Here is a 23,741-nt window from a genome sequence, read left to right as displayed (position 1 = left end):
TCCCAGGAGCGGTGCCTAATTTGCTCTGGAGTATTCCGCAGGAAGGATTGCTCTAGATGACTAAAATGCTGCCCATCCTAGAAGACGAGAGACAGCTCCTGCTTAGATCTGGAGAAATATGGGAGCAGAAAGCTTTCCTGTCTACATCTTAAGAGTTGAATGATTCTTTTTCTATTGCTTGGTGTATTAGTTTCCTAGGACTACTGTAACAAACTGGGTGTGTTAGAACAGCAGAAAGTTATTCTCTTAAATTCTGGAGGCTAGAAGTCTGAAATCACATGTTGGCTTAAGGGAAAGAATCCTTCCCAGCCTCTTCTAGATTATGGTAATTACTAACAATCTTTAGTGTTCCCTGGCTTGCAGATGCATCACTCCAATCTCTGCTTCTGCCTTCACAGGGCCTTCTCTCCTATGTGTGTCTGTGTCCAAATTTCCCTCTTCTTATAAGGATACCAGTCATTAGACTGGGGCCCACACTTATCCAGTATAATCTCATTTTAACTTGATTACATCGGCAAAGGCTCTAATTCCAAATAAGGTCATTTTCACCTGTTCTAGGGTTTGGGACATCATCAGCATATCTTTATGCAGAACACAATTTCACCAGTAACAGTTGGGTTGCTGACCAGTGATGAGAAAATGCAGTGTCTCCTACCATTCAATGACTCTCTCTGATTCAGTGACCTAATGTCTTAACGAAGGACTTACAAAGTCAGGAGTATTCAGAATTCCAGGGGGTGGAGACACAAAGATCTACAAGTCCCTAAAAATACCAGCCTCCAACTCCCCAATGCTCCTGACCTCCTCACTAAAAACTGTCTAAGAGTCTAGTCTCAAGAAGAAAGGAAGCCATATCTGAAAATAATGATCTACCAGAAGTGAAAAAACCTATAGGACAACCCCATCTTGATTTGAGATATTAACTTTGGCGACAATATGGAGGACTCACTAAAACTGGGAGAATCAAGTCTCCAGGTGACAAAATAGGAGACTGTTGCACTAGTCCAAATGAAAGGCAATAGGAAAATGGAAAACAGAGGCTGGTTCACAAAGATTTCTGGCAATAGAAGTGACAGGATTAGTAACATTACCAAATATATCTTTCATTAAATTTGAGAACTTTTAGGTCATTATTTCCTCAAATATTTTTTCTGCATTATTTTCAATCTATCTTCAGACTCCACTTATATTCACGTTAGACCTTCTGATATTATCCTTCGAGTGACAGAGTCTCTGTTCATTTTTAATTTTTTTTCTTTAAATACTCAGAAACCTAACCATATACGTTCTTTTTTACAGGCAAAAGGAAAGAAACCATTATTTGTACAGTTGATCCTGGAAAATATATGGAGTTTGTATGATGCTGTCTTTTAAATGCCATCTTTTAAAGGTCATTATTGAGATCGACTACTTGCTATTATCTATCTTAAATTCATTGCGTCTTTTTCTGCCATCTTCAATCTGCTTTTAAACCCATCCAGTGACTTTTTTCCATTTCAGATGTTGTATTTTTCAGTTTTGTAATTTCTTTAGTTCTTTTTTAGAGTTTCTATTTCTCTATTGAAATTCTCTACTGACTTATTGTGATCATGTATTTCTTTACATTTTTATATAGTTATAACAGCTGCTTTAAAATCTTGTCTATTAATTCCAATTTCTTGAAGTAATTCTCTCTTGATTACCTTTCTCTTGAGTATGGGTACACTTCCCTATTTTCTTCTAGTAATTTTGTTTTCATCCTAAATCTTGTAGAAAATATGTTATATGTCTCTGAAGAATACTGATGTTTTGTTTATTTGTTTGCTTTAGCAGAAAGGCACCTTGGCAAACTCAAACTCCAAACTGTTTGCCCTACAGTGGCCAGCAGGTGAACTGTCTACCCAATACTTTCAATCTTAGGTGGCTACTCCCTACCACACATGCGTACCTCAGGAGTCAATGAGATATTTGGACAGAGTAAACATGAAAAATAGTGGACCCTCCCTCTGTGTCTCCCTCCTTTCTAGAATTTTCACCCTCACTATCCAGTGACTATGGTAACCCTATAGGAATACAGTGCTGACTGGAGCTGCCCTTAGGTGAAAAGCATGAAATATGGGAAACACCTAATGCTACTCTCTGCTTCCAAGTTTCAGTGCTTCTCCCATTTCTGCCCCCCTGCTTTTGTCCTCCAGTGCCTTCAATAGTTGTTTTGTGTACATATATAATTTTTATACACACACACTGCACATGTATGCTTCTCTGTGTGTATAAAATTATGTGTATATTGTGTGAGTTTGTGTATAACTGATATCATTGGGATGGTTGATCTGATCTGAGCTACTCTGTGAGGAGAACCCAAACCTAATATAGGATTAGATGTATTCTCTGTTTAAAAGTAATCAGGAAAAAAAAATCAATATCTAATAAAGTCCTTAAATTAAAAAAATGAAACATATTTTAAAAAAAGAAATAACCCAACAGAAAAAATGAGAAAAAGAATGAACAAACATAAGTGGTCAATAAACATATAAAAAAATCAACTCTAGCAATTGTCAAGTAACTTCAAATTAAGATAATATTTTACTGATTTTAACAAAAATTAAGATGACAAACAAGATATGGACCAATGGGAATTCATACTCATTGCTTGTGGGAATATAAGATTGTGCAGAGGAAAATAACTTGGTATTATTTTGAAAGGTTCATCATTTGCTATGACCCAGGAATTTAATTCCAAAATATCTACAACCTAAAAAATCTCTTTATAAGAAATGAACTAGAATGTTGAGAGAAGCATATTCCATAATAACAACAACAACAAATCTAGAAAACCAAATGTCTACTTGCAAAAGAATGGACAAACTCTGACATATTCTCAAAGTTAATATTACCTACTACTGATATTAATTAATATGCATTATCTTAGCAATAATATCAGGTAGAAAGTACTGGACATACACATTATAAAGCCATTTTAATAAAGCTCAAAAAACAAGAAAGTAAATAATATCTTATTTCAATTCATATGCCTATATGTTAAAACTATCTTTTTAAGAGAATCATTAATTTAAAAATTCAGCATAGAGGTTACCTCTGGGGAGGAGATGGATAAGTAAAGAATACAAAGGTATGGTATTTTTCTAATTCTTTTTTTAAATTGAGTTTATTGGGGTGACATTGGTTAACAAAATCACACAGGTTCCAAGTGTACAACTCAACAAAACATCATCTGCACACTGCATAGTGTGCAACATCGCCCAAAGCAAAATCTCTTTCCATCCCCATTAATCCCCCATTTGTATTACTTTGAAAATATGTTTCATAAATTATTCATCTTACATATAATTTTGTTTGTATAAAATAATATATTAAAAATGTAGAAAGATCAGAAATTGAGGAGATCTTAGAGATGAATAATAGTGCAATACCAGGAAGGATATCTTGCTCCCATGTTTTCAGCTGAGTAAATACTTACTTGATTAAACACACACACACACACACACACACACACACACACACACACACACACACACGGTAAGTCTCAGCTCGAATGACATTGAAATAATTAGGCAACAATATGTCCTTTAGAATTACCACATTTTTTTGGAGTAATAGGTTTTCAAAAGCCATATTTTTGTTAAAAAATTATATTCTCAGTATTCATAAACTTGTAATTTGTATAAAACACATTTTTTTATGAAATAATTTTGACTTCAATTTTATGAGTAAATATCCTAGTACTTGCAACTTAGTACTTAAGCTCGTAATTTATATAGCCCATCCCCTTTGGCTTATAACAAGTTTGATAGTATACAGTAACTATTTTCGAGGCAAAAAATATTAAAATTTATCACTCCCAGATAAAGTTTCTGAATTATATCCTCTCTTTCCACAATATCTTGTCCAACTGATATGTGTTTTTTGTTTTCAAATGTGGCTCATTTTGAAAGAAATGCTTTCAGAAGAAAACCATGTATGATTAATACTAACTTGAAAAGATACCCTAAAATTCTGTGGTCTTCTGAACATCACATGTTTAAAAAAAGCTATTTGAGATCATATTTTAGATATTCCAAAAAAGGCCACAGAGCCTTTTCCTAATGATGTTATAGAGTTCATCTTGAAAGCAGCTGGGAATATTTAGGGAAACAGTCACAATTTGGAATGTAATTAGATTCTTAGTCATTAGGGTAAAGAGCATACCAGAAAACAATCAATATGCCAGGCTTTCTCAGACCAAGGGTGGAAAGTGAATTGTAAATCCAGAAAAGATTTCCAGAGGAAAAGATATTCTTTATTTGTTTCTTCTACTTACCAAATATGTTTTAAATTCTAATGGGTCAGTTTCTCCGATGAGTTTACTGGTTCAGTTGACTGGAACGCTAAAAAGTAAAAGTGGTTAAGAGCAGGGAAATGCCACGTGGAGTATGGTTGAGACCCTTCCTATTCACGGGTGGCCTGCGGACCACAGGGGAGCTTGGTGGAAGTGCAGAACCGTGGCCCACCCAGACTCCCTGAGTCAGAATCTTCATTTCCACAAGACCTCCACGTAATTTATGTGCACATTAAATTGAAGGACTCACTGCTGTAGATTACGATTATTTTAAATAAAGCTACATAAAAATCATCTGCTTTTCTTGAGGTCATTCAGTTCCACAGAAATGCATATGAATAATAAGGAAAGCCATAGAAAGAGTTGTTGCTATTTTCTTTTAATCGCTCTTCTAACTTAAGATAAAATTCTGTATTTTTTTCTGGATATTTGTTTTTGGAACTGAGAAAGCCAGAAAAGCAAGAATTTCCCTTAGAATGAAGGACACATATGAGATTTTTCAAGGACAATTACTAAACTGAAATTATTATTCTGTTAAAAATCCTTTTCCGTGGTGGTTTTTTTTTTTTCATTTTTAATTTTTAAGAAAAGACCAAAACAAACTGTTACCCCACTAGATATTAACTTTTTAATTTATGAAGTTTGAGTTAAGAAGAATTGGAAAGTACTCAGTTAATATGTTGCCATTAACAACCCTTAGAATACTTAAAATACTAAAAAACTAGCCTTTTCTTAATTTCCATATGTAATTCATCGGCAAGTCCTGTCAGTTCTAGCTCCACTGTTCTCCCTTTTTTCAGAGAAACCCTTCTCGCCCAAATCACCATGGTCTCTCTCCTGGGCCAGGGCATCAGCCTCCTATCTGGCCTCCCCACACCCCCTCTTGCCTCTCTCCCATCCTTCCGAAGGGCAGTCAGGGGGACCTTTGTAAAGGTAAATCAGACCATCACCTTCATGGCTTTCGGCCTCCACTGGCTCCTGAACAGTGTGGCCTGAGGGGCCCTGCATGAAAAGGCCCCAGCTGCCCTCACCCCAGGCTGTCTCCCTGTTCTCCCCATGGTGCGACCAGGCCAGCCTCAAGCCCCCCATGTCTGGCCCGTTCCTGCCCCTGGGTCTCTGCACCCTCTCCTCCCTCACCCCAGCACATACTCTGGCTCTTTCACACCCGCTCTTCCTAACCCTTCAACTCAGAGGTTACCTCCAGGGAGAGGCTTTTCCTGGCCTGGCCGTCTTACCTAAAATAGCACTTGGCCCCACATCCAGTGTCTCTATCACATCACTCTGTTGCTTTCCTACAGTCCCACAGAATCATCTGTAATACTCTTTTTGATTAGGTCTCCTGTTTATTGCCTGTCTCCCCAACTAGATTTTGTGGTCCGTGGAAACAAAGACTGGTCTATCATTTTCACTGCTCCCTCCCTACCAGCTAGCACAGTGCCTGGAACAGAGAGGTGGGCACAAAACATTTGATGAATAAAATGAAATAAAGTAGCATTATCAAGGTATGGTTCTTAGATGGTTATTAAATACATATTGTAGTTATTATTTTCTTGTAACTTTATTAAAATAGAAAAAACTTAAAACACATTCCGGTGATATCACTGAACTATGACTAAATCATCACCATGTCTATTCATCACTATGAATAACTCATTGTTTTAAGCACCTACTATGTGCCAGGCTCTACACTAAGCATTAGTGATAAAGCACTGAACAATACAGGCAAAATTTTGTCCCTGTGTAGGTTTTCCTCTCTGAAAAACATTATGCAAATGATGTACAAATCACCAAAGGGTATTACAAGAAGTCAAACCTGAGCACTAACAAGTAATAAAGGCAGAGTTGGTAAGGCTATACATCAAGGTGCTAATGCAATGCAAAAAGTATCATTCAGAAAATAAAAGATAATTCTAAGGCTGCCTCACTAGAATATTAAGAAAAAAAATAAACAATAATCTACTTTTCTCAGTTTATGAAGAATTTATTTACTACTAAGAAATAAAAAAGTAAAAGATGAAACAAATACTTCTATGTAAACATTCAGATATATATGGGCAATAATGTTTCTCAGATTACTGTTTATAACAGTCACAATTTGGAAACAATCTAAATATTCCTCAATAGGGGATTCATTAAATAAAATATGCTGATTTTGGACTATGGAATGCTATGTGGCCATTAAAAAAATAGAGAAACCTTATAGTTATTGATATAAAAAAATCCAAGATACATTGCTAAAAAAATAAAGCAAGTCTCAGAATAGCATAGATACTATTTATTTCTTAAAGGTATGTATATATGTACAATGTATTTACTAAAGTTATAGAACTAGAACTGCCCAAAGAAGGAAGAACAGATGGAAAAAAGGAAGGAAGGAAAAGAGAGAGGGAGGGAGGGAAGAAAGCAGGAAGGAAGGAAGAAAAGAAGGGGAAAACTGGCATAAGAAAAAATAAAAAATCTGAATAGTACTATATCTATGAAAGAAATTAAATCTGTAATTTCTCTCCCAGGAAGAAAATGTAATGCCCAGGTTTCATCAGTGATTCCTGGAAACCTTTAAGAAATAACACCAGTCTTACACAAAGTCCAGAAAAAGGAAACAAGGAAATATTTCCAACCTCATTTTATGAGGGCAGCATGTTCATATCAAAATCTGACAAGAATCTATAGGAAAGAAACACAAGAACAAGCCAACTCTCCCATGAACGTAGATGCAAAAATCGGACATAAATTATAAGCAAAGCAAATCCAGATGCATAAAAAAAAAAGGAAGGAACATCGCAACAAAAATGGGTTACCCCCCAGAACCACACAGGTGATTTAATAATTGAAACTTATTAATAAAATTCAACAAACTTACAGAAAAGGAAAAGAGAAAACTCATATGGTCAGCTCAAAAGCTCCAGGAAAAGAGAAATCATCTGATAAAACTCAACATTCATTTTTCTTTCTTATGAAAGAAAAATCTCTTAAACTAGGAATACAGAGAACTTCCCTAATCTGATAAAAGCTACGAAAACAAAACAAAACAGAAAAACCCTACAGCAAACATCATAATATAGAGTAATATAGAAAAAGCCCAACCTACTTCCCACACTTACTGTCTTGAATATAAGAGACACAAAAATAGAGAGTTGAGAAGTAACAATAGAGTTGTTCCAACACAGATGGTCGGTATATACAGGGTAATGATGAACTTAATAGGTGTTCCAAAAATGTTGACTGCATTATTTGATTAAAAGTACTCCAACTTATGGCCGTTCAATTTAAATTTGGCTCGGTAAAATAAATGCAAAATTTAAAGCAGAGTGACAGTAACTATGTAGATTTATTACTTGCATATCTGTACTTTTCCTCTTCTCTTTTTCTACTATTAGAAAATTCTGTATTCTTAGTTTTACTCTACAGATCCATTCTTTTGTTTTCTTTGTAAATTACTTCAAGTCAATAGCAGAATTAACCCCTCAATAAATAGGTGAAATACAAATAAGTGAGTAATATAGGACACAGTTGACAAGGTCCCTTTTTTTAAGGCCTCAATTATTCTTATTGTGAGAAAAAAAATATCCAAATAACACTAAATCCTGAAACACATTGCTTTTTTCCATTTAAAAATATTTTTGTTGTTTCTAAAAGAAACTCAAAAGGCTCTCTCAAATACAGACAGTTGGATTACAGATAAGGATTTCCTTCAGGTTTTACTTTGGTAGACATGGTGAGGAGAAGCAGAGATTACCTGTGAACAAAAATTACTCTATAAAGAAATATGACAGTTATTAACATGAAACATTATCTTCCTATATTAAATCTTGAAGGTTCTGGGTTATTTGAATTATAATAAACCTTCCCCTGCAACTTAAACTGTGTAATCCACATTAATAATAAAAATATGTTGCAATCTAATATATAAAGATAAAAATTTTGTGCCCATTCAGCTCAACCTTTAAAATGGCTTTTCTTCTGACGGAAGAATGAGTCTCAACACACAAATACAGTAGCTACGTCAGGAGATCCTTGAAAGAAGGATCTGTTTAGTCAACTGGCACAAAGTGGGTACTCAATAAAGACGTTGAATGAATGAATAGGTCTAATTCATTTAATTCTAAAACAGAAACACTAAGACATGCTTGGTACAAAATGAAATGATCTTGGTAAGACAGTAACTGCTACTAGAAAATATTTCCAAATTGTCTGTTAAAAATAAGTAGAGCATCTGGAGAAGGTACGAATTGTTGAGAATTTACCACGATCCAGTCACTTTACATTTGTTCCCTTATTTAAACCTTTAAAAAGCCTTACCAGGCAAATAATGTTAGAACACACATTTTACAGATGGGGGAACTAAGGCTCAGAGTTACATAATTTACTTGGGTCTCATCACTGCGATTGGTAGAGCAAGACTTTGACCTCAAGCAATCTGTCTCTCACATTTGCCCCTTTAACCACTACGTTACCCCAGCCTCAATTTTTTAAACCACTTTTCACTTATAGTATGTAGTCTTGGAAAGTCAATAAGGAAAAAATAAAAAAGCAATAGGCAGACTTCTACTTCCTAAAAGGAGATATGAGACAGAATGAAAGTGCTTGTAATGGCACATACTGAAGCCAAGATGGTGGTTTTTAATAAAACTGAGAAAGGGTGGATTGCTTTCCCACAGAAATTGTGGAAACACAGACGCTGTCCAACCTTAGAAATGTAAAATTGTTCGTGTTTTTGATCTCTGGACCAAAGGAAAAACTACAAATTCCACTGTTTGGAACATTTAATGGAAGAGTTTAAAAGGAAACCATTATTATAATCATGGTACTCAACCAGCATTATGAGAATCCAAGCTCTGTCAACATTTTCTTTATAAATTCACTATTAGGACTTTCTAAGTCATCCAGTGTTATTCAGCTAGAGCTTTAAAACCTGAAATGTAAGATCTTAAACTGTGAGTGATATTATTCCAAGAATTAAGGAGGAAAATGGATATCATGTGATACAGACACAATAGAAAAATGTTTGGCTTATGCAGCATTTGAGCAGGTATTAGCTGCCTTCTACTTTGTTTTTCTTGCTTTGGAAGAAGGTTTAGGGGAGGAGAGTTGACCTGGGATGGAAGGTTGTATTGTCATGTAACCAGAGCAAAATTTTTAAAGCTCAGTGTGCTGTATACAGTTTGATAAGCTCAACAAAACCTAGATGCTGTCTCCACTTTCTGAGTCTGCACAAAGGCTTGGACTCTCATAAAGAGAGATTACTTTTAAGAACTCTGGCACTTTGCTTTTAATCTAAACCATAAAAAAAATGAAAGAACAGTCATTTCTAACCCTGTCCAGTACATTCCAGCTAAATGGAAGCAAGAAGACATAGGATAAAAGAAACTATTCAGTCATCTCAGAACTTCAAAAAACTCTGAATTAAATTCCTTTCTCCACAAGGGTTAAAGCCGAAGGGATCTGATCCCTCTGAAAATGCTTCTGTTATCTACACACCCAATGAATGTTCATTGACATTATTACTTTTTCAAATTCCTTTCTTGAGATGACTTGCCTTTAATATAAAATCAAAGACGAAAAAAGAAATGTAGTAAATGATGTCTTATGAAGGCAACTGAAATAAACTTATTTAACAACTCAATCTGAAATGATAGTTCATGTTATCATTTATCATGCTTAAAGACCAGAATATATGGTTTGTAGGATCCCATTAGATGGCTCAGTCAGAAGAGAACAAATGAAACAATGCAATCCATTCTATTCATTATGGTCAATCTACACAGTCACAAAATGTGGAAGAGACAGAGAAAGGTTAAGCCCCTCCCTGATGCTGGAAAGTAACAGAGTGAGATGCCCAAGCCCCCCCTCTTTGACTGGAATCATATAAGTGTAACCTAATGTGGCTTCATTTGCTAATGTATCTAATTAGATTTTTACCTTGATGGATCTTAAAGGTCTGGTCTACATGAAGTTCTGACTTTAAATTCCCTCTGGCCTCCTAGGATTGCTAAATATCAATTGGTTGATTATTAGAGTGCAACGTAATTTAGATTTATTTTTCTGGTAGGCCTGATATTCCCTACCAAAAGAGTTGTCAGACTATTTTACTTAACCTAGCATTTTTGCTTCTGGATTAATTTTATCTAGTAAATTTCTGCATCATCTATTCACTTAATGAGTACAGCCTTATAATAATAGACCGACCCATTTTAAATAAACTGTCCAATAAGTAAATAAAGTCTTGAAACTATGAAAATTATAGCTCTTTCCACTATTATGCTTTAAGTCTTATGATTCACATAAGGTTCTTAAGTACCTTTTTGCCTACAAGCACATCCTAATATTAAATTTTAAAAAATGGTTTAGAAGTAAACTCATGTGTCAGCATAACCTAAATATGGAAGGCATCATCTTATAAGTAGAAATGGTGGTAAAATTCTGAAGTTAAAAGGTTTACTGTAAGTAAGAAGCCAAAAGTTCAGACACTCAACCAAAGTTGATCCAAACCTCTTGGGTTGGAAATATCACAAAAGCGGGCTTTTCCACGAAATGGCCTGTGTTTCCTGTTTTTAGCTAAGCTGGAAGTGCAGTAGGAACAATACTTATTATGGCATGTCACTGCTTCTACTTTTGGTCTGAAAACACCAAGCAGAGACTATGAGTGTGACGAATCAAAAGAAAAAAAAGTTGAGAGGAGAGGTGTTCTGGGCTAAGAAAGGGAGAGTTAATGGGAACAGAATTTCCTAACTTGACCACCAGTTAACCATAGCTTGGACGCCCAGTGTGCTGTGAGTCACTAGCAACTTGCTCCAAAATAACACAAGAACATCTTGGGCAAGATCATTACTGAAGTATATTGTTAATAATATTTCCAGAAAAAAAATAAGCAGAAACAGTTATTCGATGGGTCAAATAGTACTCAGGTAAATTTCTTTTTACAGCATAATCTGGCAATGAGATAGCACAAACAACTTGCTAGACAGTCTGATAATGTTATTCACCACATTCATTTTGAAATTTTAGGCAAAAATCACAGCTCTCATGAACAGGGTTGATAATAACTTACCAGGAAGAGTGTGAAATTGTTAAAGACAGAAAACACACTGAATTTTCAAAAGCGAAGTCTCAAAAGGTTTGTGGATTGTGGGGATGGAGGTATATTTTGCATTTTCCAAAAGGTTACTAAATGCTGCTGTCTCTAACTTAATTTCTTACAATCCTTAAAACTTAACTAATAAACCCAAACTACTAATATTCAACCAGTTTGTTAATATATTTATTGGATCTTTACAAGATTGATGGTACATATTCAACTAAGAAAGAAAATTTTGGAGGTGTTGCTCTTTTCTACTTGACTGCTCTATGGTAATGGACAGGGTAGAAAGCTGGACAAGGCACTCAGTGATGCAATACCTAAGCACCCTCTTCTAGAACCTGGAAATCGTATTTGCCCCCTAACAAATCAATCCTCAAAGATGAAGAAGAAAATAATAATAATAAAACACGGGAGAAAAGGAAAACAAGTGTTTAGGATTTGCAGCCAGGATGACAGCGCCTTAGTAATGCACAATGTTGACACTAACCTATAAAGGGCATTTGTGAGGCTCTGCAAAAAATCGGTGAAAAGTAAGAACACAAGGAAATGAGACAGCAGAGCTGAGACACCGAACAGCCTGCTCATCCACCCCTTTGTAGAGGTCTGTCAGCCCAAACATAAGGAGCCGGCCAAGCAGCCTGGTGGCCGGGGTGGCATCCTGGATATCTAGGGCATGGTGTGCAGTGACCCAGACTTGGTTAAACAGAGGAGCAGAGGATGCATTGCTCAAAACTAGCCTGGGGCAAGTTCTCCATCAAGACCAGGCTATGAAGCCAAGAAGGGAAGGGTCTGTAAGAGCTGTGCCAGAATCACAGGCAGAGATAATGAGAGGGCCTGTGCCCTTGGGAGTAGTAAGGATGACAGGCCTAGAAGGTGCTTTTGGTGGGTGCACTGAATGAGGACCGGCTCTGTAGTCTGAGGCAAAACCCAGCACTGGTGTGTGCTATTTTGTTCTGTTTCCGTGGGTTTGGCAATCTTCATTTTGTCACAGTTCCTGCCTCTCCTCTTTGTTTATACCCTTGACACTTCATATGTGTGTTACTTGTGTGTGCCCAGGAGTTTGTACTCCGGGTCTGAGTAATACTTACATGAAAACAGTTCATCAAGTGCACATACAGTAGGTTTATTATTCGTTTCTATGGCTGGGTTAATAATTTAGTCATGTTAGTTAATGGTTTTTAAAGAGAGATAAAGTAATAATGGGTCTCTTGTTTGGTGGCAGTCGGGCTTCCTTCCTGGAGCCATTCTGTTGGCGGCCCTGAGACAGACTTGAGCTCCGCTGTGGGACCACATTTAGCGGATGGTAAAGCCTGGAAGAGTGGTGCTGGACTTTAAGTTAACAGACTGTGTATGTTTGTTAAACTTTGAGTCCATAACAAAAAGACTATGTTTGATCTATTAAGAAGAGCTTGCCTAGCTGAGGTGATTCTGACACAAAGGAAACTCAAACTATAGAGAAACAAATACATACAGAGTGTCTCTCCTAATTTATAAATTGCAAAACAATGAAACCCTTATAGTGAGTTATTTACTGGGGCAAAGACCATGTCTCATTGGGTTTTTACTTCCCAGCATCTAAGCACAGTGTCTGGCATATGGTAGGCATTCTATAAACATTCAGTGAACTGAACTGAACTGCGTTGCTTCATAGCCCCACCACTGGTCTCCTTTCATCTGGTTAACAACTGTATTTGACCTTGGCTCAGCCACCACTTCCTCAGAAAGACCCTCCCTGACCTCCCTGACTTGATCAACTCTCCCTAATATTTACATTTACACTGTTATGCACACACTTTCAAAGCATTACCACAGCTATAATTTTACATTTACTTACAAGGCGCTTTGATATAACAATACAAACCATAAACAATAAATTCTAAGGAGGCAAGAACTGTGTCGTTTTGTTTTCCACTCATGCAGTAAATATTGTTTTTGTTGGCACTCAGTAAATATTTGTTAAAGTAGTGAACCAAGAACCCATAATTTTCATGGTTTCCTCTCATTCTAATAATACTCACAAGTCCTCAAGTAATATGAAATAAGTTGTCCAGCACAAACTCACATAAGAGTCAGAGATGGGAAGCAAGCCCGTGGTGCGGGCCATCCAGTTAGGAAGGATTTTGATAAAGCAAAAGAAAAATACCAATATCTTCCATGATAGCCAGAGGTTAGGACTCCTCCTGGAGTGCACCATACAAATGTTTATGAAAATAGGTTTATTCTTTTATGGGCATCTCAGGTGTTTTATTTTTAAAAAGAAGAAAAAAGTAGAGTCCATTAAATTGAACCATAAAAGGTCAAAAACTCTCAAATATGGTCAAATTCGTATGATCTAATCTGGCAGACTATGACTAACCTGGCAGACTATGACTAAACTGGCAGACTATGTATATTTGTGTACATAGTTTAGTCATAGGTAAGCAGTTTTTCCATGATATTATCCTCTGAACTTTGGGAGTAGAGAAAACTGCTCCTGTCCAAAATACAATACTAAAGAATATGAGATGTGGCGAACGACGAGGTTACTTCTTGGCTAAAGAAAAAGAAAGAGCAGAAACTGCAACTTGGTCGTATTTAATCTAATACCTGAACATTTATAATAAACCAATATACCCAATATTATTCCAGTCAACCACTTAGTAAGTAAAATTCCAGAACTATTAAGGCAAAAAATAAATTTAAAAATCCCATCCAATAGAGCTGTTGCTTGAACTCAATTGGACCATATTTATGAAGCAACTGATGTGTGTCAGACAGCATACTTGGCACAAAAGATGCAGCTATTGTCCCTGCCCTCAGGAACCTGCAAGCAATGAAAGAGTCCCCAGTCTGTACTCCACCCTTCACAGCTGCGTGCTCTTCCTCCCATTCCAACAGGGTGCCCCCCCACGGGACTCCTGGCCTCAGGTGGGTCCCCCACAGATGCTCTCCTTCCCCTAACGGGAATTACTTCTGTTCACTTGGCCAGAATTCAAACTGCTATGCACCAAGTCAGGTTTCAATAAATATTTTTAGGATAAATTAATCAGTCACCTAACTGATATGAGAGGGAGATCTAGCTGTAAATGAGGGACTTGACGAGAACACCTATGGTTTGCTTTCGACAAAGGTCAGGTTTTCGGACTTGGCTTCAATCTTCTAAGTTTTCAAGTGTATTTCTTGATGACTCATCTATCATTTGGGATAAAAGAAGACATTTTTATGACTGATTTAAGTTGGCCTGACCCAAAAGTAAAAGTTCAGTGTTCTTTAACTATGTAATAAGTGCAGCAGATACTGTGACTCTGAGAAGATAGAAGAATCTTGATCCTGTTACTGTGTGACTCTGAAAAAATTACAAAGTCTCTCTGTGCCCCTGCTTTTTATCTGTAAAATACTGACAATCATACAAGAATGTTGTGAGGATTAGATGTGGCAGTATATGTAAAGCACTTGGCACAGTATCTGGTATATGGTAAGGGTGCAGCCAATGTTGGTATTATTTGTTATCATTATCATATTAATTATGGCATTATTATTCCTCTTTCCATGTACTTTTTTATTGGGAAAACAAAGGTCCTAGTTAGATTGAAGAACCCCAAAAAAGGTTTTAAAAAAAGACCAAGTACCTTTATTCAATCATTCTATAAATATTTATAGAGCTTCTGCAAGGTATACAGTCTAACCAACTCCCAGAATCTAATGGGTGACTTACTACTTGGAAGGAAGAGGGTAGCAGTGTGGAAGAATAAGTGAAGTATAAGTTAGTGGGACCAAACTAAGGTCCAACCCCTGAGGACAGTTAGTATAAATAAAAGGGGTTAGGTATAGAAGTGAACATCAATGTCATCGGGCAGCATTAAGTCTTAGAAAATCACATTAACCTTTAACGAGAAGAGAGCCCAAGCTTGGAGAACTTTCTTAGCCATGAATGGACCATATTTAACCTAGAATGCTAAAGAAAAATTCCCTATTGTAAATGAGCATAAATATCATCAGAGATGATTTGTTTTTGTTTGTCATCATAAAAAATCAAAAGATAGAAATCAGTTACCTTGGCAAGAATTATCAATCAAAAGTGAAATGGAAGTCTATTCAGAAATGGAAGTGTAGTACTGAGCTAAGGATGAAAATCACGCCTACGGAGGAACAGTAAGGATAATTTCCAAATGTACAGAGCAATAAAATGGGAAAGTAAAAGCAGCTCTTCAGATTAAAGCCCTATATCCCAGGTTGCTCAAGGCTGGTCTTACAGGGATTGAAGTCAGAAGTGGAAGAGCAGCAGTGAATGATCTGAAATTCCCCCAAATTCTTTGAAGTGTCATTATTTGCTGATTGCTTTCCACCAACTACATATCTGGTGTCCACAGACAATAGTTCACTATGAAATGCCAGAATCATCCTGCTAGAAATACATAAGACTCAGGAAACTGCATATGCATGGACTCAAAATGTCCTGTGGTTTTGTTGTTGATTTTGTTTTGCACTGGGCCAGAGACTGGGCAAGGGGGAGATACCTTGTGGAACTGTCAGAACTGTGAAGGCTATTTGCAAGCTAACACTTAAGTTATAATACTATCATACTTTTATGACAGTATGACATAAAAGTATGACAGGATGCTGGAAGAAGACATGACATAACAGGATCAGAGACAAATGACTTTATTACTCTCAGCAGTAGTGGTAGCCAGAAGTACCACTGGTTCCTGAAGTACCAAGTCCCATAGGGCAACACAAAGAGAGTCAGATAACTCCTGTACATACGTTATAGAGAGGGACCCTGAGCTTAGGGAACCTGAATCTTTTATACTAGACAGTGAGCATGCCTATGTTTTTCTCTGGAGGGATACAGTATCTTCATCGTCCAAGGCTGTTCACTCTACAAACATTCTTAAAATGATGGAAAGGAATAAAGTCAGTTAGTTCCTGTGCTAACAAGACATAAAGAAATGAGACCCATTCTGAGAACTGTCTCTCAGTATGACCTTGACAGTAAAGCACTCATGTAGAACCTGGTTAAGTGCCTGGCATCCTGTTGGTGGACAGCTTAAGTAAGTGGATCTACAAAGCCCTTTCTGGTTCAGGATGTCATCTAATCTGGACAAACCACTACAGCACATTCCCAAGAACAGTCTCCTGAGCTTGCAAACCACATAGAGGTATTCATTTCATCTCTTTTAAGGTCAGTACAAATTTCTAAACCTTTTGTCTTGTACCATTTCCCAGAACAATTTGGGGATTCATACTGTAAAAGGCTTCTGCTACATGGAACATCTCTCTTCCACTATCGCTGGAACAGTTTTTAAAAGCATAGTCTATACCTAGTTGTTTATGGTTGTCACAGTCCTACTTTATACTATAAAAACATTTAAATAATAATGTTCCCTGCATTCACTACCAGTCCACTCAAACCTCCTAAGTAAGAGTGTCAATACCAAGTAGTAAGAAAGGCACGAGTACTGGCTTTAATGCTTACTAGCTATTGCCTTGGGTGAGTCACTTCTTCCTCTACCTTAGTCTCCTCATTGTGAAATAGGGATATTAACACTCACTCTTTCTACCTCACACAATTTTTGAAAAAGTCACATGACATAGCACCTGTGAAAGCAATTTATAATCAAGAAAAAATCATCCCCTGAGAAACTGGGTCATCATAGTGCATTAACAGAGTTGTGGGGTGATCAGTCATTCGGAATTAGATTCATGTGTTATTGGGTGTCCAGAGGAAACCTCTTTGTCATGAAAATTTGGGGGTAGGTTGGGGTGAAAAGGGGAGGGGAGGGAGGAAACACAATGTTATTTCTAAGTCTGAAGCAAATGGCTTCATTTCCAGATACATAAAAAAGGCAAGGTTTTATAATACCAATTGTAGTTGAAAATCAGTACATAGGAAAAAGATAAAATACGCTGTCCACTTTTCACCCACATCTTCATAAATCTGCCTTCCATATTTTTATCCTTGCGAGGCACCAATAGGACTACGGTCAGAATATATATTATTTTCCCCCAACAGTGTCAGGTGGGTCTACAGGCGATGCACAAAAGTCTCAAGAAAAATAGTTTAAAACCCATAAAAGATGCATGGCAGCTGGTGAAACAGTTCTCATGCTGCAAATTACAAAGATTTGGACCAAAAATTCTGCTCTCTGCCTAACTTTCCAGAAATGGAAAACCTTATAGACTGTTAATATAGTAGGAAGGCAAGGAGCATAAGCACTGAGCAGATCAAAAGTGGGAAGCAAAGCAAGCAGGAGAAGGTGGAGGGGGCAGGGATCTGCCAATGATGCAAATCATTTTGAAATGAAACCACAATAAGACTAAGAAAGAAGTAAAACATGGAAATATTAACTATTCTTATGACATTGTATTATTTCCTATAAGAAGAAAACTTGATCCAGATCATCCCTACTCCCCTGAATCTTGTTCTCTTTTTAGAAGTTGTCAAATTTTGGCAATGATATCATTTACAGAACACAGATTTTCCATTAAAATTAAAGTTAACAAAAGTATCTCTCAATTCCTTCAGTTCCCTTTAAAATCTCAAATGATCTGCATCAGCAATGGAATTAGATGTGCCCTAACTCTTATGTCCTAACTATGTTGGTTGCTCTCCAATGCCTTTAATGTCTTGTCTTACATAGTCTGTTGCGCTTCATAGTCATTGACTTCAGGAGGATTTGTTCAATACAAGTGACTCCATTATGGAAACTGAAGCTTTCAATACAAACTTTATTACACAGAATGCTCAGAGAATGAGGTGAGCTTTCAGATAGAAGCAAGCATAGACACATGGATCATGATATAGGCATCAAATGCCCTCCTAAAGGTTGGTAGAGAGGTAAACATGGCTTGACACAATAGAATAAAGTTAGGCAGTGTTCACTGTACGGTGTTCACTGTGACAGAAACAGACTGATTTACTGTCGCAGACAAGGATAGGCACAATTGGACATCAACGTAGCAGACAATTAGGTAAGTGTTCGTGCTGGTTAGGTGATCCTCACCCCTGAACTCTTATATGAACAAGGCTTCAAGATGACAAAGAATCCTGAAATGAGGCCTACCATAGCTGCATAGGTTTCTGGTACTCTAATTAATTTTCCCTGCTAAAGGAAGTCTCTTATTTTGTCTAGGTAATGGCTAATCAATCAAGTCCAATCATTGAGAGGAAATTGCTTTCACGGCTGAAAGCAATTTTGACTAAACAGTGACCGTTGCCATCAGTAACTGCATAGGGAGGCATATTTCTATCAAGACATCTACAATCCACCATACTGGCTAGAGCTAACAATGCATTTAAGAGAGATCACGGGAGCACTGAAAAGCCCTCCTCCAGAAAGTGAACTTCCACTTGATCCCACAATTTTTGAGTATTTTAAATTGGGACAGTGAATCTTTCATCTTCCTTGATAATATTAATTATTAAAGTAAATTTAATAATATCTAACATTTGGGGGGCACTTATTATATACATCAACACTATTTAAATACTTTAAACAAATTATACTTCATTGAATTCTCACAACCACCCCATTTTCCAAAGCGATAGCTGAGACATAACTCTCACTCTCAATGAGGGGCAGAACCAGCTGCATCCAGGCCATCTGACTCCGAGCCCAGGTCTGGAACCACCAGGCCACATGCTGCACCAGCATCCACTGAGGGACATCAATATTGTGGGAATGAAAGAAACCAGGATGCTGTCCTAAGCTAGAATTCATTTTACTCTTTTCCATTTATTTTTATTTTCCCCAGAATATATTTCCCCATAGTAAATTAAATAAAATAGAATGAGGTACTAAGAAAAAAAAACAAAGAGAGCTAGGGTCAAGAAACTTGCACTTACCAGTTATGTCACTAACTGGCTATGTGGCTTTAGGCAAGTCTTTAAATATATATTCTAAGTCTTAAGGGGAAAAAACAAAACAATTCTAATTTTACCTACATAAAAATTCATAAGGAAGTCATGTCAATTGTGTTATTAATGACCAAAAACGGTGTAATAATTTTATTTTTAAAGGGATAACTGCAAATAACAGTCATGCTTTAATTTCTATTATACTATCCTACACTGGGTTTAAAAAACTATTCTACAACAGTTTAAGAATGGTTTCCTTTGTTTCATGGGACTTTTCCTAAAGATAAATTGTCTGCATTTCCTATATGACTCTTCCTCATTACTCTGCAACTTTCTGAAGATGAACCACAGTGAATAAACTCTAGAGAGGCCACATTCAGAAGATATGGTAATTAGCAAACATTGCTTAAAGTTTATTCATCTTATAGGACAGATGTTTTGCCTTTTGTTTTTATGGGGGGGGAAAACACCCTGAAATTAAAGCATATCTTTTTTTGCTATATTTATGTCAAATAAAAATCTAGTTTACAAATGGAAATACCCAATGGTAAGATATGATCAATATGTGATCATGAGTTTGAATTTTCACAGGTATTGCTCCTCTCATTCTTTCTTACCTCTTTCATAGCAGGAAGTCAGGCTCTTTCAGTCACTCCTTCATCCTGCTTCCTGAAACCAAAGAACATGGTGTTATTTTCATGACAAGCTAAAAAGAAAACTCCTGTTTCTAAATTTGGTAGCTGTGCATTCAAAGTGGCATTACATTTCCCTTCACATTTGCATGTAATCCCAACTCACTGTAATAATCATAAATCTAAGAGGGTAAAAGCAGATATCGGTAATATTTTCAACAATAAAGATAAAGAAACTTTAAAAAAAGAAATAAAATAAATAAATAAATAAATAGAAGGTGCAGATGCAAAAACATAAAAAATAAAATAAATAAATCTAAGAGGGTGATTTTTTTTTTTCTTTTTAAGAATCACATACACATTCATGTAGTCATTTATCTATCAATAGTTAAGCATTTAAACTCTACAGAAAGCAGTATGCTTTGTTCTTAATAAACCATATTATCTAACATATATTGATAGGTTACCATATCCTCTTTACTTTATAAAAGGTGATGCGGTATCTGGAAAAACCTATGGAATTGGGGAGTTAGAGAGGCCGGTGGGAATCTTGGCTATGCCACTTATTGGCTCCAACACAGACATAATAAATAGCTTCCTGCCACCCCCTCTCCCTTACCTGTAAAAAGAGAGTAAATTTCATAAACTTGCAGGGTTGGGTAAGGATCTGCATTAACTTACGAAATCAGTCTAGCATAGGTCCTCAATAAATGGCAGCCACTATTGCTATTAGTAACACAGGTGAGGGTCTCCCTAGTGGACTGTAGAGAGACCTGTGCTGTGGCAACTCCCCTCTTCCTCCAGAGCACATGGACGGCCACCGGGCCGCAGAGTGTATGAAGGAGCAGGACACCCCCACTCATCTGCTGCCGCCGTGCTCCCCACTGGCCTGGTGGGGTGCGTGGTGGGAACACTGGCGGTGGGGTCAGAGGAGCTCCCCTGGCCCGCTGCGGCACAGACAAGCCTGCACCGCCGAGACGTGCCTGTCGCTGTGCACTCGGAAGACCAGGGGCTTTATTTCCTCAATCAACCAGCATGTGAACTGAACGATCTCTAAGGTCCTGCTGCCCTGCTCTCACATTCAGTGCATACTGAAGGGGTTGCCTGTAACGTTTCAAGAGAAACACTAGATGCACAGGAAAACTGTGCCACAATAAAAAATGAAGAGTTTATTAATGGTAATATACATTTCATCTCATATTTACATGACCATTTTATGACTTTTCATTGTTTATTTCTTGTTCAATCATCTTTTGTCTCCCAGCTATTATAATTCTGGTAGGGTATGGTTTTCTTTTTTTTTTCCCCAGTTAGTTTTCTGAACACAATATTTAAAAGCCAAATTTTCAGCTCAAAGCCAGATATCTGGCAACACCATCATCAAAGATTATTTCTGTTCCACAAACACTTACTCAACAAACTCTCATCAAGAGACATCTACAAACAAGGTCCTGGGCTTGGTACTAGGGACATAAAGGTGAGTGACTCAGTTCCGCTCTCGTGCGTGGAGCTCTGTCTGGAAAGGAACACAGGCGAATCACCATACGGTTAGTCAAAGGACAAGCACCCAACCCAGTCTGGAATGCCAAAAAAGTAGGTGACATGTGAGCTGAGAGTTGAAGAATTACTAAGAGTTGGCCAGCCTATACAAAGGCATAAGGACACGAAACTCTCGCTAAAATCACCATTAGATGAAAAATCCTCACACTAGCACAGTGTTCAGTGAATGCACCCATTACTCAGTGACTGAATGAAAGAATCTGTCAGCTTGGCCATGTCTGTTCCTCAATTATATAAACACTTTTATATTTTACAGTTATTGAATGTCCACGGTGTATAAAACACCTGAGTAGCAGTCATGGAGAAGCATAGAAAGAAAAAATATATATAATCTCTGTCCTCGAGAAAGATGCATTACTTCAACAAATATTTATTGTGCTTTCTTTTTTTTTCTATATGCCTGGCACTCTGCAATTTGCAGAGAAAAAACAACAACAATAGATACAGTTTATTAAAGCAAGAGGAGAGCAGAAGCCTAACGATTTCAGCATTACTAATTCTTAGTTTTGAGGCTCTCTTAATTTTACCCTATAAATCTACAAATGTCTCTTAGCAGTCTCTAAGCCCTGCCAACCATTATAAAGTGAAATATATATGTTCCGAAAGAACGGAGGACTAAAAATGTAAGTGATGTATTCAACATTAAAGTAAAAGAAAAAACTTGGGATCCTGGCTCCTACGCTGCAGTCACTTCCCTGAACTTTCCAATTCATCCCCGTGTGGCCTGGATCAAAGCAGCCCATCCACTCTCTTCCCTGCTCTGCCACAGCATTCGACGGTCAGGGCAGTTCCACACCACTGCTGAGGTCCAGGATGCTCTTGCTGCTCCCTCCTCTCTTCCTCCTCCTTCAGCCCCGTTTATGGCATAAAAAAGTCACACCAAGTTTTTCCGTATTGGTTACTTCTCTCTCCTCTTCACTCCCAAAGCACTTAGCGCTTTATCCCTCCATGACGACTGAATAACTTCCTACCAACGCCCTGACAACTGAGGGAGAGCTCTTGAGCCTCACAGCGTGTAGCTCTATGATAGCCTGTGCTTCGAAGTTCCTCAAAAGTCCTAACTCCAGGGGGATGAAATGTTACATCACCTGGATCCTCCAGAGTTTTCAATGCCCTGAGGTTCCCAACTATGCGGATAACTGGTTTAACTTTTAGTCCATATGCACTGGTTTAACTTTTAGTCCATATGCACTGGTTTAACTTTTAGTCCATATGCACTGGTTTAACTTTTAGTCCATATGCACTTTTAGTCCACGTGCTTCTGCAGACAGATCACAGCCTCCTTGTAAGCAAGAGCTAGGTAGCTTTTACTATCCCGCTGTGGTTAGCACAATATTAGAAACAGAGCAAATGCTCAAAATATTTGTGAATTATTTATTTCATTGAGAGGGAGACAACAACAAATGACTGACTGACTTTTAAGTTTGGGGCATCTGAATAGATTTATTAGTCTGGAAGAGTTTCACACTCAGATCTTATGTTTAAGGTTAGGCAACTTTGACAACTGCATTATATTTTTTAAATTACATCAGCCAGTCAGTCAGTTATCAACTTTTCCTAAACACCTACTAAAGTTACTATCCAACTTTCTAGAGAATTATTTACTTTAATAAATCATTGGCTTGAATAACATAAACACTATATTCCTTAGTATTCTGAAAAACATAAACTTACCAGGTATGAATACATGAGCCTCAGAAATTTTATTTATATAACCAATAAGTACAAAATGCTTCCTATGAATTGATATACATATGCTATAATATAAATCACCAGTTCCTAAGACCTTAGTAATTATGCAATTTTAGCTAAATATAGAATATTTATAGAATATTTTAAAATCCAAGCTAGTTCCCAAACTTTACATAAAGAATTCATTCAATGGTGGATTTGTTTGTACTTAATACTGTGAGAGGTTATTCACAAACACTCAACTTCCAAGAAATACCTTAAATTACTTAGAAACTTTTTTTAAAAGGTAACAATTTGCCAGTAAACTCCCCTATGATCTTTGATATCTTTGAACCAAAGGGATTTCTATGCCATCACCATTCCAAAATTTTACAACTTGTAGAAAGCCTTTGCCCCCAGATGCCATAAAAATGTTATCATTTTCTATGTATTCCATTATGTTAAAAAGAAAAAAAGGCTCTCACAGTGGTGAAGTACGCATCAGCTAAGACATTTTATAGTACAATATCCAGAAGCCATTAAAAAAAGAGTGGGGGGTCATATTAGCTCATGAAACTCATAAGCTTGATTTAGCACCAAGAACCCCGGTTTACTGTTTCTCAGTTCAATATTTCACTGAGACTCCAC

At 37.0% G+C, this 23,741-nt stretch overlaps 1 long non-coding RNA gene across 2 annotated transcripts in view; it reads right to left on the bottom strand.

The window, feature by feature from the left end:
- Nucleotides 1–23,741, bottom strand: part of LOC308558449 — a 137,016-nt gene that overhangs the window by 102,817 nt on the left and 10,458 nt on the right. For both annotated transcript variants that reach the window (XR_013999000.1, XR_013999001.1), the window contains exons 2-3: nucleotides 21,275–21,378; nucleotides 19,848–19,899 (exon numbers count right to left, since the gene is read on the bottom strand). This is a non-coding gene — a long non-coding RNA (uncharacterized lncRNA). The remainder of the gene's footprint in view (nucleotides 1–19,847; nucleotides 19,900–21,274; nucleotides 21,379–23,741) is intronic.

The sequence above is a fragment of the Miniopterus schreibersii genome (genome assembly GCF_964146895.1).
Source record: "Miniopterus schreibersii genome assembly, chromosome: 6".
In the NCBI taxonomy this organism is placed as follows: Eukaryota; Metazoa; Chordata; class Mammalia; order Chiroptera; family Miniopteridae; genus Miniopterus; species Miniopterus schreibersii.
This window is presented reverse-complemented; position numbering and strand designations above follow the sequence as displayed.